This window comes from Lepidochelys kempii, chromosome 6 (genome assembly GCF_965140285.1).
Source record: "Lepidochelys kempii isolate rLepKem1 chromosome 6, rLepKem1.hap1, whole genome shotgun sequence".
In the NCBI taxonomy this organism is placed as follows: domain Eukaryota; kingdom Metazoa; phylum Chordata; order Testudines; family Cheloniidae; genus Lepidochelys; species Lepidochelys kempii.
This window is the reverse complement of record NC_136385.1, coordinates 68,014,596-68,030,574: the sequence shown is the minus strand read 5'-3', so window position 1 is coordinate 68,030,574 and position 15,979 is coordinate 68,014,596.

Here is a 15,979-nt window from a genome sequence, read left to right as displayed (position 1 = left end):
ATTTGATCCAAAATCTTGTTGTCTCAATGAAATGGTCAAGACCGTTCTGAGCCAGATTCTTTAAGATAGCGGTCTTCATTCTTGAAGTGCTGGAGAGCATCACCACCATGGAATGGACTCACAGACATCCACAAAATAATTGCAACATGACAGCCTGAGATTGGGAAGACTGAGTCATGACATGACAACATCATTAGTCAATTTAAAATGGACTGATATAACATCACAACAAACAATGTCAAGTTGCCATGCTGCAGCTATTTTGTCTCTTTCTGGGACTTCAACTGGCACAGTACATTTTCTTTCTCCTCCATCTGCTAGCCCACTGCAGTTACTGGGAGAGTATTTCCTTCTCCTTTTCTCCCCTTCCTGGGTGCTGAAAGAGATAGTGATGGATTCTGGCAGTTCTGATCCATTACTCAATTTTGCTCCTACTGTCTCGCACATGTTAAGCAATGCAGAGAGCATCCCTGTGACCAGCACTCTGCTCACTTTCATCAGACCTGTGGGCTACACCAGAAATACATGCTGGACCCTGAAGAACTTCCTATGCCTCCAGAGAGAAGGGTTGGGGATCACTACTTTGCGGAGATGTGTTTTTGCCCTATCCTCAAAGGCTATTGGATGGAAACACTTTGCTGTGCCATCACCCTTACAGTAATGATCAGCCACAGATTATGGGCAAGCAGTGTCAATAATAATGATGCTAATGATCATATGCAACTGTGTGTTACAGCTTTTCCTGGAATAGTATTAAGAGGGCAACCATAAAATTAGTGAGATGGCTTAATTGTGGCCTTGGTATAACTCGCACTGAAGTATGTGAAAATTGTTGCACTCTCTCTCTCTCACCAGTTCATGATCTTTGCTGCTATTTAAATTCCACCACACTTGCATACACGGACATTTACCATTAATTATTTTAATAAATCAGGGCATCAGAACAAAATAAAGTCAATTCTGGCAGGGTCTAAACAGTTTCTTTGGCATTTGGCATAGAGATTCAAACAAATTATTCTGTGCCTTTAGTGATATGCCCCTAAGAAAATAACTGTTCTTCAAGCATTTGACCCTGTTTAAGAGAACTGTATGAGCAGATTTCCAAGGGCACATATGAAATGTGCTTAAATCATTTGGCAAAGAAAATATTGCACTTCATAATTAAACAAAAGATTGATAATTCTTTTGACATCCAAAAATCAGTATACAAGTGGTATTCACTGTAAAGCCAAGTGATGGAAGAAATGGGGGGGGGGAACACGTGCAGTCCCTTAAAAAACAAAACAAAACAAAACAAAACCACACTCTCAGAATTCCAATGCACTTTGTATCCTCGTCAAACTCCCAAAGCTCTAATTTACAGCTGGCATCTTTTGGTATGATCTGTACTGAATAATCACAAATAATACTTTACTTTGTCTTTTATAAAGCGCCTTTCGTGCCCAAGGATCTCAACAGCACTCTGCAAACTGCGCGCGCGCACGCACGCAAAGCGAAAACTGAAAGGCAACCACCTTTTGGGGAGTGGGGGGCGGTAAAGAGCAGCAGGAGCACAGCTTCACCATGACAGAGGAGGGAAGTTTTATCATGCGGTACTATTTACAAAAGACAGATTGTCCTGTTATTCGCAACGGTCCTCACGGGAACCTACTTGAATAAATAAAACCAACAAAGAGCGATTTACTGGGGTGCATCATATAAGCCTTAGTTTCAAAAGCGCCAAGGAACACCACGCTACTCTGTGATATACAGCTTATAATTAAGGCATGAGCCTGGAAAAACCTCTCAGGGCCAGGTCCTGTAAATCCTCACTCGCTTTAGTAGCGTACTTGTGAGCAGTCACGCGGATTTCCGTAGGGACAGCGTGCGTGAGCAAGGCGGATTTCTGTGAGCTGGGCTGTGCAGCACTGAGCCAAGGCGCTCTCCGGAGCGGCGACCGTGGCTGCTCTTTCTGTTGGGCACCACAGAGCACGGACACAGGAGGGGTAACGATACGCCGCCCTAACCGCTGCATGTCCCTGGCAGACGGCACGGCCGTGGAGCTTTTTGCTGGCTCTGCATCCTATTCCCCAATCTTCCCTCATGACATCACAATTGGTTACTAAGGAAGGAGAGCTTGACAGTGTCACGGAGGAGAATGACTGTGCGCGGAGAACAGGGAGCAGCCGATCGCTTAAGCAACGCTCTTGTCTTCAAGCAAATGTCCTTTGTAATTAAGAACGAAAATACATTATCGCTATTTGCTACTACCTAAACAAACCTGTCTCCGAAGAGCAGGTCGTTCGGCAGCTTGCCGTTGCTGTTTAGAGCCACATCCATCCTACTGCTTATTTTAACTCCCTAGCCAGTGTCCCATCTCATACTCCTAACCCAGAAAGCCTCGCTGCAATGTTTTATATGGCATGACAATTTGTCTTTTTAAAAACAAGGCAGCAGCATTTGTTTAAAGTCCCGATGACGTGGATTCAGCGAGCATTGCAATTACTGAAGGAGACAGGTGAAACAAACAGATTCACATTTGCATTAAAAAACACCCACAACCCTAGTAAACACCATTTCCTTCCTCCCCGATGCTTTGCAAGAGCTGACATTTCTCAAACACAACGACGTGACTCTGAGTGAGCTGGCTGGCTGGCGGGGGGTTAGATGAGGTGGCTACAAAGCACCAAGAAAAGGAGTACTTGTGGCATCTTAGAGACTAACCACTTTATTAGAGCATAAGCTTTCGTGAGCTACAGCTCACTTCATCAGAAGCACCAGACTCCCAATGTATTGTGCAGGGCTTCGCGTTGGAAGGGGCGGATTACTCGCTGTAATTACAAGCGAGAAACTTTCCGCTGTGTTGCTGTGCGGGGAAATCTCCTGCTCGGGGAATCTCCCAATGAAGTCCGTAGTCCCTCAACCCGCTCCTGCACAAAAGAAAATCAAAGAACCCAGCAAAACCGCCACGCACAGCGCTCCCGCTACATTCAAAAGCTACTCAGCCAGCGGCCAGAGCCCCCGCTCCCACCCCCCTTCCGAGAGCACCTGTCTGCAGAAAGTATCTTAGAAAACTTCTCCCGAAATCCTTGGAGCGAGGCAAGCTCATCATTTTAACACGTGCAGCGACACGCCCGCCTAAGAATGTGCGATAAGCGAGGGCTCTCGCTCTACCCACAACATTTTGCCTCGAAACCACACTGACTTCCTTTTCGGTAGAAAATTTGATCACCCAAAGCACCCCGCGCTGGCCCCAAAGCCCCTGCTGTATATATTGACGTACGGCCGCCCCCACCAAAGATTTCACTGTCGTGCTTTTGCTGAGCTTGGGGCTGCAATTTGACAGCCAGCACAGTAGAGACTCTTATAAACTACTGCTGAACTCCAGCCTCCCATCTTCCTTCATTGATGAATGCAAGTGAAGCAATGTAGCTGGAGACCCACACACAAAAGTCCCCCCTTCCCCCAGATTGGTTTAGTGATCCCACTATGTTTTCTTCAACCGCAATTCTTTTTCATCCATATAAGATCGTTTTTCTTTTGGAACAAGCCCTTCTCCAGTCGGCTGTGTCAGGGAAGCTTGCGTACATTCACAAATACCATCCCGTGGCTTTCATTTAGGCACAGCACACACAATCATATTTGAGTAACGTTACTCCGAAGGACAGAGTTGCAGCTCCTGAAATGACAGTAAACCAATTCATTCTCTCTCTCACACACACCCTATTCTCACATACACATTCAGAACATGCAGCCCGCTCTGGAAGAGAAAAAAAGATTTTTATCCTATATTAAGAACCCGCCTGTATCCCCACAAGGGTTCCTGAAAACACTGAGCACAACCAACATGCGTTGACTCTCAATCGGTTTTGCAGACAGAGCTGAATTGCAGATTTAAAAGCTCTCTCTTTAAACAAACAAGCAAAAAGCCCCGAAATGTATAATATCCTCTGCCCATTAAGCTCCTTGAGAAATGTGTGTGCAACCACTCCAATTACCTTAGCAACCAAAGAATTGCTGAATTCCCCCTTCTGCTTTTTAATTTCTCCTCAGAGACAGGAAAGAGCCTGGTTCATGGTAAAACTGGAGGAAAAAATGAATGGGAGAGATTTGCAGGTTCCTGAAGGCTCTTTCCCCCCCTCTTTCAAAATTCCTTGTTCTTCTCAGTGTCCCTGGCTGCAGAAGAGACTGAGGCTTTGGGGTGCAGTTAGAGAAGATGGAAACAGGAAGACTGCGGCTGAAGAGCCACTGGCAACATGCTCTCCCCACTCTCTCTCCAGCCACTGAATCTTTCTGGCTGATTTTTCTGTCCTTCTTCTCTCTCTCTCTGCACACTCACACTCCGGTGTCTCAGCGCATACTAGAGGGGGGAAAACAGCTCCCCAGCTGTGGGAGCCCAGTGCTACAGGAAAGATACAGAGAGCGAGAGAGAGATGAGAAACGGGGGGAGGGAGGAGAAGCTGCTTCAAGTAAAAGATTTGTCCCTTGCAAACGATTTGCCGCAGCAGCGCCTACTGTAGGGAAGAGCGAGGACCTGCAGCCTCATTACGTGCACCTGATAGGCAGTAAGGGACAAAGAAAGCAGGGACTAGGTTAGAGATCAAGCAACCCCCCCCCCTCCCCCAGCAACAAGAGTAGATTCCCCCTCAGTTCAATTGATGTCACATGGGCTCCACTACACCTGCCCTCGACTGTTAGAAATGGTCTTCCTGGGGAGAGGTTGGGCAGGAATTTGTTTTGAGACGGAGGGGAGCAAAAGAAATCCCCACAGCCCCCCTCCCAAACTATCTGTTCTCCTGGAACACTGTTCAATAATTTCCCAGCCTCGGGCTGTGATCCTCCCACACACCATTTTTGCTGTGTATTTATTAATTATGGTTATTAGCCAAGTAGAGGAGGATGAACTATTTACCTTTGTCCACAAGCTTTGAGATCTTTATGTGACTCCTTCCCTTCCATCCCTAGGCAATACACACTCTCTCTCTCTCTCACACACACACACACACAATCACTGGAGAGATGCTCAAGTTGCATGGCAGAGGGTGAAGGACTAGTGCAAAGAACATGCATCGAGCTAGCAGTAAATCCTGTAGGTTCCCTCAGATAACTTGGCACCATGTTTTCCATTTTTTTATTAATTATTATTATTATTATTATTATTATTATAGAGGGTCAAGCGCTTGAACCTACTGGGAGTCCAATGAAACCATTTGCAAAGGGACAGACTGAGTGATGTAGCTCTTGCAAGCAGAGCTGCCTTATAGGCGGGAAGCCTGGTCAGTCAGTCATACCTGGAAATCTCAAATTCCTCATAAAATATAACATTAATGCACGACAGTACTGAGCAGAAATGGGAGCTGAGATGCCCCTGTTGGGAGGGTGGGGAAGGGTGGAAGAAAAAACTTTTTAAAAATTATTTTTCTTGTGAAGAGATGTGTTTGATTTTTGAACTTACTTCAAAGGTTGCTGTCCCGCTCTTGTAATGAATATAAACGGGATTTTTCATTCAAGCTGCGGGACAAAAACCCTAGAGTTTTCAGCTCCTAAACTAACTAAGCAGTATATGAGATATTTAATGTCTCCATGCAGGGTCTTCCTGAGTCCTGACCTAAATAGTGCCGCATTGTACTCACAGAGAACTCTGTGGAGATCATTTGAGGCTCATAGCAGCCAAATATTGTGCAGATCCAAGCTGCACAGTTGTAGAGAACATCCATTTGCTCAACACACTATGCATGCTCCAAGCAGTGGCAGGGGTGGGACATGAAGCTGTAGAAACCTTGGCAGATGTGAGTTGGTCCTGGGTTTTCTGGGGGGTTTTCTGTGTGGTAAGAGAACATGGAGCTAATATGCAACATCACCACCTCTGTTGCTACCTGCTCCAGGATGCACCTTCCCTTTTTTATACTGTCCTGGAGTGGGAACGGCAAGAGGGGATACAGAGAGGGTGCCTGGCTGCCTGTGGAGCAGGCAACACGACTCCCAATGGCTGCAACAAGCAACTGCAAGGCAAAATCTGAGCCAAGCAGAATGGATGACAGGACAGCCACAGGCATTAATGTCACAAGAAATGCATGACACACAACCATAGAGGCCTCTGGGGGAGGAGGGGAATTCACAAACCAGTTATGGACACATTCCCACCTTCCCCCACACACAAACTTCCCTACTGCATGGGCCATTCCCTCTGCATCCTCCTCGACCCCTGCACGATGGCAGAGCACAATGGAATAAAATACGATCTTATTATCTTAAATGGAGTTACACAGATACATCTATTTAAACACAATGGATTACATAAAACAGTAAAAAGTTTAATAACTACAAAGAGAGAGATTTCAAGTGGTTACAAGTACAGAGTAAAATAAAGATAAAACACTTACTAGTATCTACTTAAGAAACTATCTTAGCTGAAAAGCAAACTCTCTCACCACATGCTCCAGCAGTCTTACTGACCAAACTTTCAGGTCAGGACCCCTCCCCCAGAGTCCAAGAGCTGTTTCCTTTAGTCTTCTCAGGTGCAGAAAATGAGTTTGGCAGGGAGAAAGAGAAGGGGCCTTTGGGGCTGTTTGTCCCTCCTTTTTATAGTTTCAGTCCCCTTCTTAAAAAAATAATTCCAGCTGACGCCCAGAAAACAAAGTCTGTGTGGAAGGATATTCCCTGCTGGTTTTTTCACCTTTTTCAATTTATTTTGTTTTCCCTTCCTGCTTGATGACTCTGTTTACTGCTTAAATGCAAATTAAGGCAAGCACACATTCCTTCCTTTGTTTAGGACAGATGTGACTTCTTCCTGAGCTATGCAGTTTGGAACATGTGTTAACAGCATCATACAGTGGAATCTTATGACTTCACATACAATGTTGTCACACATATTTTACCAGGAGAATACTGACCAGCAAATTATGAGTTTCAAATGATACCTTACAAGGCATATTTTGTACAGAGATTATTACAATACGGTGAAGGGTGTGAATACAGGGGTATATTCCATTACACCCACCTCACTAAAAGATCTTAAATTGCAAGACCACCTTGTACCAGTGTCCACACTCCACTCTTATCCTACTACAATTCCTGTTGCGATGCTTTATTCTTGAAAACCTCCAAGAATGGGAATTCCACAGCCTCCTTAGATAATCTGTTTCAGTGCTTACCTAGCACTATAGTTAGAATTTTTTTCCTAATATCTAACTTGAATTTCTCTTGCTGCAAACTAAGCAGATTACTTCTTGTCCTACCCTTGGTGGAAGGGAGAACAATTGACTACTATCCTCTTTATAAAAACCTTTGACATATTAGAAGACCGTTATGTCCCCCCTCAGTCTTCTCTTCTCTTCCTTTGGCTTTGTTTGTCTGTCTTGTTGATTGAGATTGAAAGCTATTTTGAGCATAGACTGCCTTTTACCCTGTTTATCCAGTGCCTAACACAATCAGTTCCTAGCTATTGTTAGTGCCTGAAGGTGCAACCATAATACAAATAATAAATAATCATTGCCAACATTCTGAAGGAAAATAATGTTTTTGTGTAAATCAAATGGTAAATAAAGATATTGATTTATCAACCACGCTACAATATTTCCTATGTATGCCACTGCTTCAGTTCCAGTTATATTGAAAACCTAATCCACCCCTTCATCTCTTCTTGTCTTAACTGTTTCAATTCCTCCTTCTGTTTGGCCTCCCCAAGTCCCAGATTCTAGCATGTGCAGAATGTTGAACCCTACTTCGCAGGCAGTAGATACATCCTCCCTCATCTTCAGATACTTCACTGGATATGCATTCATTTTAGTATCTTGTTCCAACACTACCTCTTGGGGCTAAATTCTGCACATCACTGAAGTTGATGAGATTTCATGGGGTGTAAATCAGTGGAAACTTTAGCATTGGGTATTGAGAACCTTCTGTGGACTAATTCCAGTTGTAGTGGACCTTGTTTCCCTCTAGTCCTTTTCTCACTTCCTCCACTCCTTTACCAGTGGCCTCCCTTGACATAATCCCTAGTTAGCACTAGAGTTTTCTGCTCTGTAGCTTCTGCATCTAGACCTTTTCACTATCTGCGTCCTCAGCTCTCAAAATCTCATTTGAAGCCCCTTTGCTCCTCTTTTGATATCTCCCCCTTTAAACATTACAACGATTATTTAACTCTGTAAACTATTTTGGGATTCAGTCTCTATGAACGCTATGCAAAATAAGGCTGAATTGTATTGTTTCGTTGTTCCCCTCACCTCATGTATTAACACAAAGAGCTTGAATTTGTGCTTCCAAAATTTCACAGGATTATTTACTTTTTGAAAACCCATGTGTTTAAAAATATTTCTATTTATATTAGTTTTGTATTTACACTAGTTGTCAGTGTACTTTAAATAAAGCTCAAACATGTTACACAGTATTTGCCTTATAAAGGCTTCTTAGGTATATTTTTAGCACTTAGGAAATATATACTTTTGTCAGGATTTTATCAGAAAAATAATTAAAACTACTAGTTAAATTGAACTAGAAAATTATCCCAGGACTTTACTCTGCCTACCACCAGTGTCACATCAAGGACTGAATATTTCAGTATCTTACACCATTTCAGGGCCAAAAAACTTTATTTCTATTCTGTTTTGTTCTATCTTTCTTCTCCTATCCCTCCCAAAAGAATACAGAGAGAGCACTTAAAGCAGAGCTTGAGGGCCACATTCGGGACTGTCCTGCCCTGCCCCTGAGCTACTGGCCCGGGAGGCTAGTCCCTAGCTCTCCCCTGCTGTTCCCCCTCCCCTGCAACCTCAGCGCACCGCGCAGCCAGTGCAACACTCTGGGTGGCCGGGCAGCGCAGCCTGACCCCGGTGCTCTGGGCGGCGCGGCTGTAGCTCGGCCACCGGTGCTCCAGGCAGTGCAGTAAGGGGGCAGGGAGAGTTGGATAGAGGGCAGGGGAGTTCGGGGTGGTGGTCGGGGGTGGGGTAGTCAAAGGGCAAGAAACAGGGGGGTTGGATGGGGCAGGAGTCCCGGGGGGGGCCGTCAGGAGGCGAGAAGGGGAGGGGGGATCAGATAGGAGGCGGGTGCCGGGCCACGCCTGGCTGTCTGGGGGGAGATAGCCTCCCCTAACCGGCCCTCCATACAATTTTGGAAACCTGATGTGGCCCTCAGGCCAAAAAGTTTGCCCACCCCTGACTTAAAGGGAAACTACCAGGTCAAATTCAGACCAAAATGTAGGGTCTGTAAAGATAACTTTTTTCAAAATCTAAGATCAGTGGAAAGGTTTTCTGCAAACAGATTTTAAATACATTTTCCTGCAGTGTTTCCAGCCCAAACATTGCAGCGTTATGCTAGCACCTGAAAACCAGAAAGTGAAGTTGACTAGAAATATTACCCAAGTAAAAGTGACCAGTCCACTTTCATTGTTCAAGCTCAACAAAGGAACAGTAAACAAAACACAAATAAATTAAGCTGTAAAAAATTATTTCAGTTTTAATAGTATAAGGTGCTGCTTACATAAGTAATCTTTTATTTGTATTTGTTTTTCAATAAAAAGGGTCAGTGGAGACTGAATCCTGTCATGTGTCAGCGGCATTAATCTTTCTTATCCAGAACTATGTCATGAGACCAGGAAATAAAGAGTAATCACATGGCAAAACTCCTGTGCTACATAGTTAGGTCAACCTAATCTCCACTGTAGACACAGCTACATCAACAGAAGAATTCTTCCAGTGACTTGGCTACTGCCTCTCAAGGGGGTGAATCTACTACAGCAACAGAAAAAAACCTTTCTATCACTATAACAAGTATTTACACTGCAGCATTACAGCAGCATAGCTGCAGCACTGCTGCCATGCCACTGCAGGCTCGTACTTGTAGTGTAAACATACCCTTATGGTAGGCTTTTGACACAAGAGGGCTGGAGCCGGCGCCGGAATTCAGCCGTTCATTGTAAGATCTTTGGGGCAGAGACAATGACTTCCTTCCAGTTTGTACAGTACCGAGCACAACAGGATCAGAGCCTCTAGATTTTACCCTGATATAAATATTAAATGCTTATTAATAAGCAAAACAGAGCTGGTGGCTCTCAGAAAGGTGCTGCTGATACCTCATCAAACGTCACTTCCTACTGGCAACATTAAGAGACAGAAAACATAGCTCCCAGTTGGAATGACGAGAGAGGCAGGGAGTCTTTCAGAATCGTTCAAGTTCTGTTTTTTAAAACAATATTTAATTTTACAGCGACCTAACTTAACAACAGCTTTGAATGTCTTGGCTCTTCTCATGCACCCCAATGGTGATCTTCATCTCCTGTGTCTTAGCCAACATCATCACAGGGGGCAGGTTCTTACATCACTGACATAAGGTCTCTCGGGGACCTTCACCAGTGGAGAATCAGGCATGTCAGATCTTCACACCACCATGTATGTTCTCTCCCTTTATGCTGTAGAACAGATTTCAGTGCAGGAGATGCAGCCACCTCTGCCAGCTTTATACTGGTGGAAATTCCCCTTAGACAGGGGAAATTCTCCAGTGGGAATCTCCAGGCACTTTAGGTTCACTTTGCACCACTTTCACACACAGTAGAAACTGAACCTGGCAGACTGGAGAATCCAGCCCATCATGTATACTGATAGTTTCTGAGCCACGACTGAAATATCAACATCAAGTCAAATCACTACATCTTCAAGGACAATGCAAGCTGTGAAAACATGGACAACTTAATCAAAAGCATTCTGAAGCAAGCAGAGCCAGGCTGCTCTAGCTTTATTGTTCAGCTTCACTGAATTCCTAGCATTGTGCAATGGGATTTCAGCTGTCTGTGTACACATGATGTTTATGTCAACTCTAATGCTTCTTACATTTTTGAATGGACTTTGCAAGATTTCCATGGGGCTTGTTGTCATCAGAAAAAAAAAAGATGGTTGAGGGTTTCACAGACAAGAGAACTTGGGCCAGAGGTGAAAGTAAGCCGGTCTGGTCCGTACAGCGTGCCAATAAGAGCCGGTACACAGCCGACCATACTGGCAGGGCTGATGCTATGTGGCAGAGATGAGTGAAGGACAAACAGAAAATTCAAGCCCCTTCCTATCAAGATAAAGGAAAGATTCACAAGGAATCATTTATTTGAAGAAATTTACTTTAAAAAACAAATCAGAACATTTCTTTATAATTAGTCTGAACAAACCTCACAATTCTTAAGTGTATTTGCCATTCAGAATTATTCTCAGGAATTTCTTCATTGGATAGTTCTTGTGCTGCAGACCAGTCAGACTAGTCTTGTGCTGTAGATATTTGCAATTTTAAATACATGCAGTATAGGTTAGTTACATAAACCATGTTTATAAGTGGTGTGGAGGGAGGATGAGGAGGTTGAATTGTGGGGGAAGAAATTAAATGTGTTTGAGTTTTTTTTAAAATAACTACAGGATGTGTGCCGATCATCACTCTGATCACATTGTTTGTATGCTGTATCCCTCCTGCCCCCCATTTTGTTGTCTTAGATTGTACATTTTTCAGAGCAGGGACTGTGTCTTCCCATGCATTTGGAAAACACCTCACATATGGTGGGTACTACTGCAAACCCACTAATAAATATGTAGATAATACATAATTTATCTTTCCTGCCTGGATGATTTATGTCACCAAGCAACACATCTCAAATTTCAAAGAATATATATTCAGCTGTAATATTTTCAGTTCATGATGTGTTGGTTAGTTATGTAAGTCATCCTATCATGGAAAACAAACACCACCACTTGACTGATATAACTAACTGACAGCCTGAATTTCAAAATGTATGTAATTTACACTGTATCGGTTAGTTATGCAAGTCACACGGTGCTGCTTCTATTCCCTCTTTGAATAACTTACACAGTAAACACCTCAGCACACATTCTGATTTTGACAATAGAATATGCAATGTAAAATTTGCTTTTGGTGAATATTCAAATATGCAAGCTAAAATTAGTTTTGTGAGTACTCACACTAATAAAGCTTGAGCATTCAAATGTTTGTGGGAAATTACCATTGTGTTGTAAATATGGTCAAATTAAAATTCATTTCCAAATTCAAGTTGAATATTCAAGGACAATTTTTCCCGACTATTTCTTCACCTCATCTGCTGGAAAGAAAGTGTACTTAGGAAGAGGGTGTAACTGAGATTTTCAAAGCCATATTAGGGGATGTGGATGTCCAATTCTCATTAAAATTATAGGAATTGGGTAGCAAATCCCTTAGGCAGCTTTGAAAAAAATCTCATCCTGCATCTTTAGTAGAGTGAGATGGTGTACTGCCTTCTTTGGTTCAAAGGTAAAGCACTCAGTTGGGAAGCTAAACAGTCCCCTTCTTTAACTATCTAGCCTATGCTACTGCTTATTTAACTACATGAGAGAAAGGAGGAATGTGAAATTAGAAAAAAGCAAAGATAGTGGTGATACCAAATGGTTGCCCAGGTATTCTGCTCCCTCCTTTTATAAGGCTCTTTGTTATAAGTTGATCTCTGGTATGGGCTTATTGTCTTCAGTTTCTCAAACTCACTGAAGTCCCCCCGAAACTCCCTATTTGGAACATAAACTTTATTTAAATATGCCAACCGCAAAGCTACTAGAAAGAGACTGATAGACCCTGATTCAATTAAAACAGAAGTGAAATTGTTCTGCATCGCTAAGCTGGAACATCAGAGCAACATGCTTGCACAATGGCCATCACAACGATGCAGAGGACCCCTTTTAAAAGACAAGATTTTTAATTTTTAAAAACAAATTGTCCAATAAGCTGTTTTATAACAGTTTCACCATTACAAAGCTCCCAAAATATTTAAAGATATATGACACAAAATGTAAACTTGAAAATTGTAGATTTTTTTATGACTAATATTTCCTTTTCTGTTACTGAGCATCCAGTTTTTCAAGCAATGATCAGTTTCCTAAGACCAGGCTACAAAGCACCCAGATGAAAGCAGGTAGCAGGTGAACTGTTAGACACATTTGTTGATGGCTTAAAGGTGGAAGAACACAACAAACTACGTTGAAAAGCAGTTACATTAAGACAAATGGCTGGAGGAACAAGCACAATGATCCAGTAATAGCTAACTGGTTTATGAATCAGCGGTTGACACTGGAAGCAATAAGAAGACTGGAAAGACCTGTGCTACAGTGGAAAGAGAAGCCAAGGCATTAGAAAATGAACAGTGTGGTTGTGTTAAGAGCTACCTGATAGACAATCAGAAATAGATGCAAAGTATGAGAAGTGATTTGGAACAAGATGACGACACTTTGATTACATATGGATGTGCATCACATTGGCTAAATCTGCTTGGACAAGACCTTACACCAAGTGCTTTGATAAAATATGTTGTAGATTTACAAAAGTATTTTTGTAATTACCATCAGCCTGGAGTCTGGTAAGAAGAATGCCAAGTTCTGTAAAACCCCAAATCCCTGGTGACACATCGTGTTAGAACAGTCAAACATCATGCCTGGAAACGTATGTTTAAAAATTGGCCACATTATCTCAGGATTGTGAGTGATCATGAGGCAGAACTTGAAGATAGAGTGGTCAGTATAATTAATAATCAAGGGATTTACAGGGAAGCAAATAACTTGGTCAATTGAAATCAGTTGCTTGACGCTTGACGCTTGACGCTCTCCAAAGAGACATGTCAACAATTGCTGTTGCATGCAAAGTATGGTTGGATCAACTGATCAATAAAGACTTTACACAACTCAAAGCAAAAGTACAAAAGAGATTTCATGAGGCAATTACTCCTGTACACATGTTGGCCAATCTCTTTTATCCAAAATAGGCAGAAAAGAAGCTTGTCAGCTGAACAAGAAGGATTTGCAAGGTAGTGGTTGCTCAGCAAAAATCGCAACTTTCCGCCATATTTACTTGTATCTAAAGAAGAAGTGCCGTATACAAAATCAGTGTTTTATTCCACTATTAAGGAAAGAGTTTCCTCTGCAACATGATGGAAAAATCTGAAGAATGCTGATATTCCATCTGATTTCATACAACTCGGTGGTGCAATTGCATCAGTGTCCAGCAAGTTGAGCAAGCATAGAATGAATTTTTTCAAACTTTGGATACATCCATTCTAAACTGAGAAATAGGCTCCGTCTAGTCACTACATCAAAGTTGGTCTTCTGCTACAGAAAGAGTTTTATGGGAGGTCTCAAATAAAAGCCGCCTTGACACTAGTCATCAATATCATTGTAAAATGCATGTCCAGATGTGTTGTAAGGAGTTGTGTATATTTGTGCTGAAAGTTATGTTCTTTAAGTCTGTGTCTAGCTACTGGTCACTAGCAAGGATGAAAACAAATTTGCTGTCAGAGAGATGTTTATCTAGCTGGCTATTTACATGTAAATTAAGTATTGTATGTTTCATAATGGGACACCAGTCTGAACTGAATATAAACAAAGTATTGCAAGAACTTTAAAGGAATGGAGAGAGGTCAATAATGGTGTCCCTCAGGGGTCTGTACTGTGCCCAGTCCTATTCAACATATTCATAAATGATCGGGGGAAAAGGGTAAACAGTGAGATGGCAAAATTTGCCAATGATACAAAACTACTCAAGATAGTTAAGTCCCAGGCAGATTGCGAAGAGCTACAAAAGGATCTCTCAAAACTGGGTGACTGGGCAAGAAAATGGCAGATGAAATTCAATGTTGATAAATGCAAAGTAATGCACATTGGAAAACATAATCCTAACTATACATATAAAATGATGGGGTCTAAATTAGCTGTTACCACTCAAGAAAGAGATCTTGGAGTCATTGTGGATAGTTCTCTGAAAACATCCATTCAATGTGCAGTGGCAGTTAAAAAAAATCAAACAGAATGTTGGGAATCATTAAGAAAGGGATAGATAATAAGATGGAAAATATCTTATTTCCTCTATATAAATCCATGGTACACCCACATCTTGAATACTGCATGCAGATGTGGTTGCCCCATCTAAAAAAAATATACTGGAATTGGAAAAGGTTCAGAAAAGGGCAACAAAAATGATTAGGGGTATGGAACAGCTGCCATATGAGGAGAGATTAATAAGACTGGGACCTTTCAGCTTGGAAAAGAGACGACTAAGGGGGGATATGATTGCGGTCTATAAAATCATGACTGGTGTAGAGAAAGTAAATAAGGAAGGGTTATTATTATCCTTTTTATAACACAAGAACTAGGGGGTCACCAAACAAAATTAATAGGCAGAAGATTTAAAACAAACAAAAGGAAGTATTTTTTCACACAATGCACAGTCAACCTGTGGAACTCCTTGCTGGAGGATATTGTGAAGACCAATACTATAATGGTTAAAAAAAGAACTAGATAAGTTCATAGAGAATAGGTCCATCAATGGCTATTAGCCAGGATGGACAGGGCTGGTGTTCCCTAGCTTCTGTTTGCCAGAAGCTGGGAATGAGCGACAGGGGATGGATCACTTGATGATTACCTGTTCTGTTCATTCCCTCTGGGGCACCTGGCATTGGCCACTGTCGGAAGACAGGATACTGGCCTAGATGGACCTTTGGTCTGACTCACTATGGCCGTTCTTATGACACTTTTCTATCATCTTTTATCCCAGGAACTCAAAGTGCTTTACAAACATATAATGAAGTAATTACAGTCCTCAAATCTATCTTGATGTAGTAAGTATTATAGGCAGAGCTGATAGCTGCCTTTAGTTAAGGTTCTTTGATAGAATCCTGGTTTTAGTTGCTTATAACTTTGCCAAACTTTAACTGTATGGGCTTAAATTTTCCATCCTAGGTGTCTGCATCAAGCTAATTTTTAAGTTTCAGCTGTTTTGCCCATTTTAAAAAAATTCTTATAACTTTTTCATTGAGAAACTCTGGTGTCCCCATGCTTTGGACCAGGGGCTTGAAATTATATTGGGGTTGGCCAGTTTAGGCCATCAAACATTGTCTCAGACAGTGGTTCTCAAACTTTAGCAACCCAAGGACCCCCATTTTGATTTAAATTTTTTCATGGGCGCCCAAGCCTCCCGTTCAGGCCCAGACTTGGCCCCCCCCCAC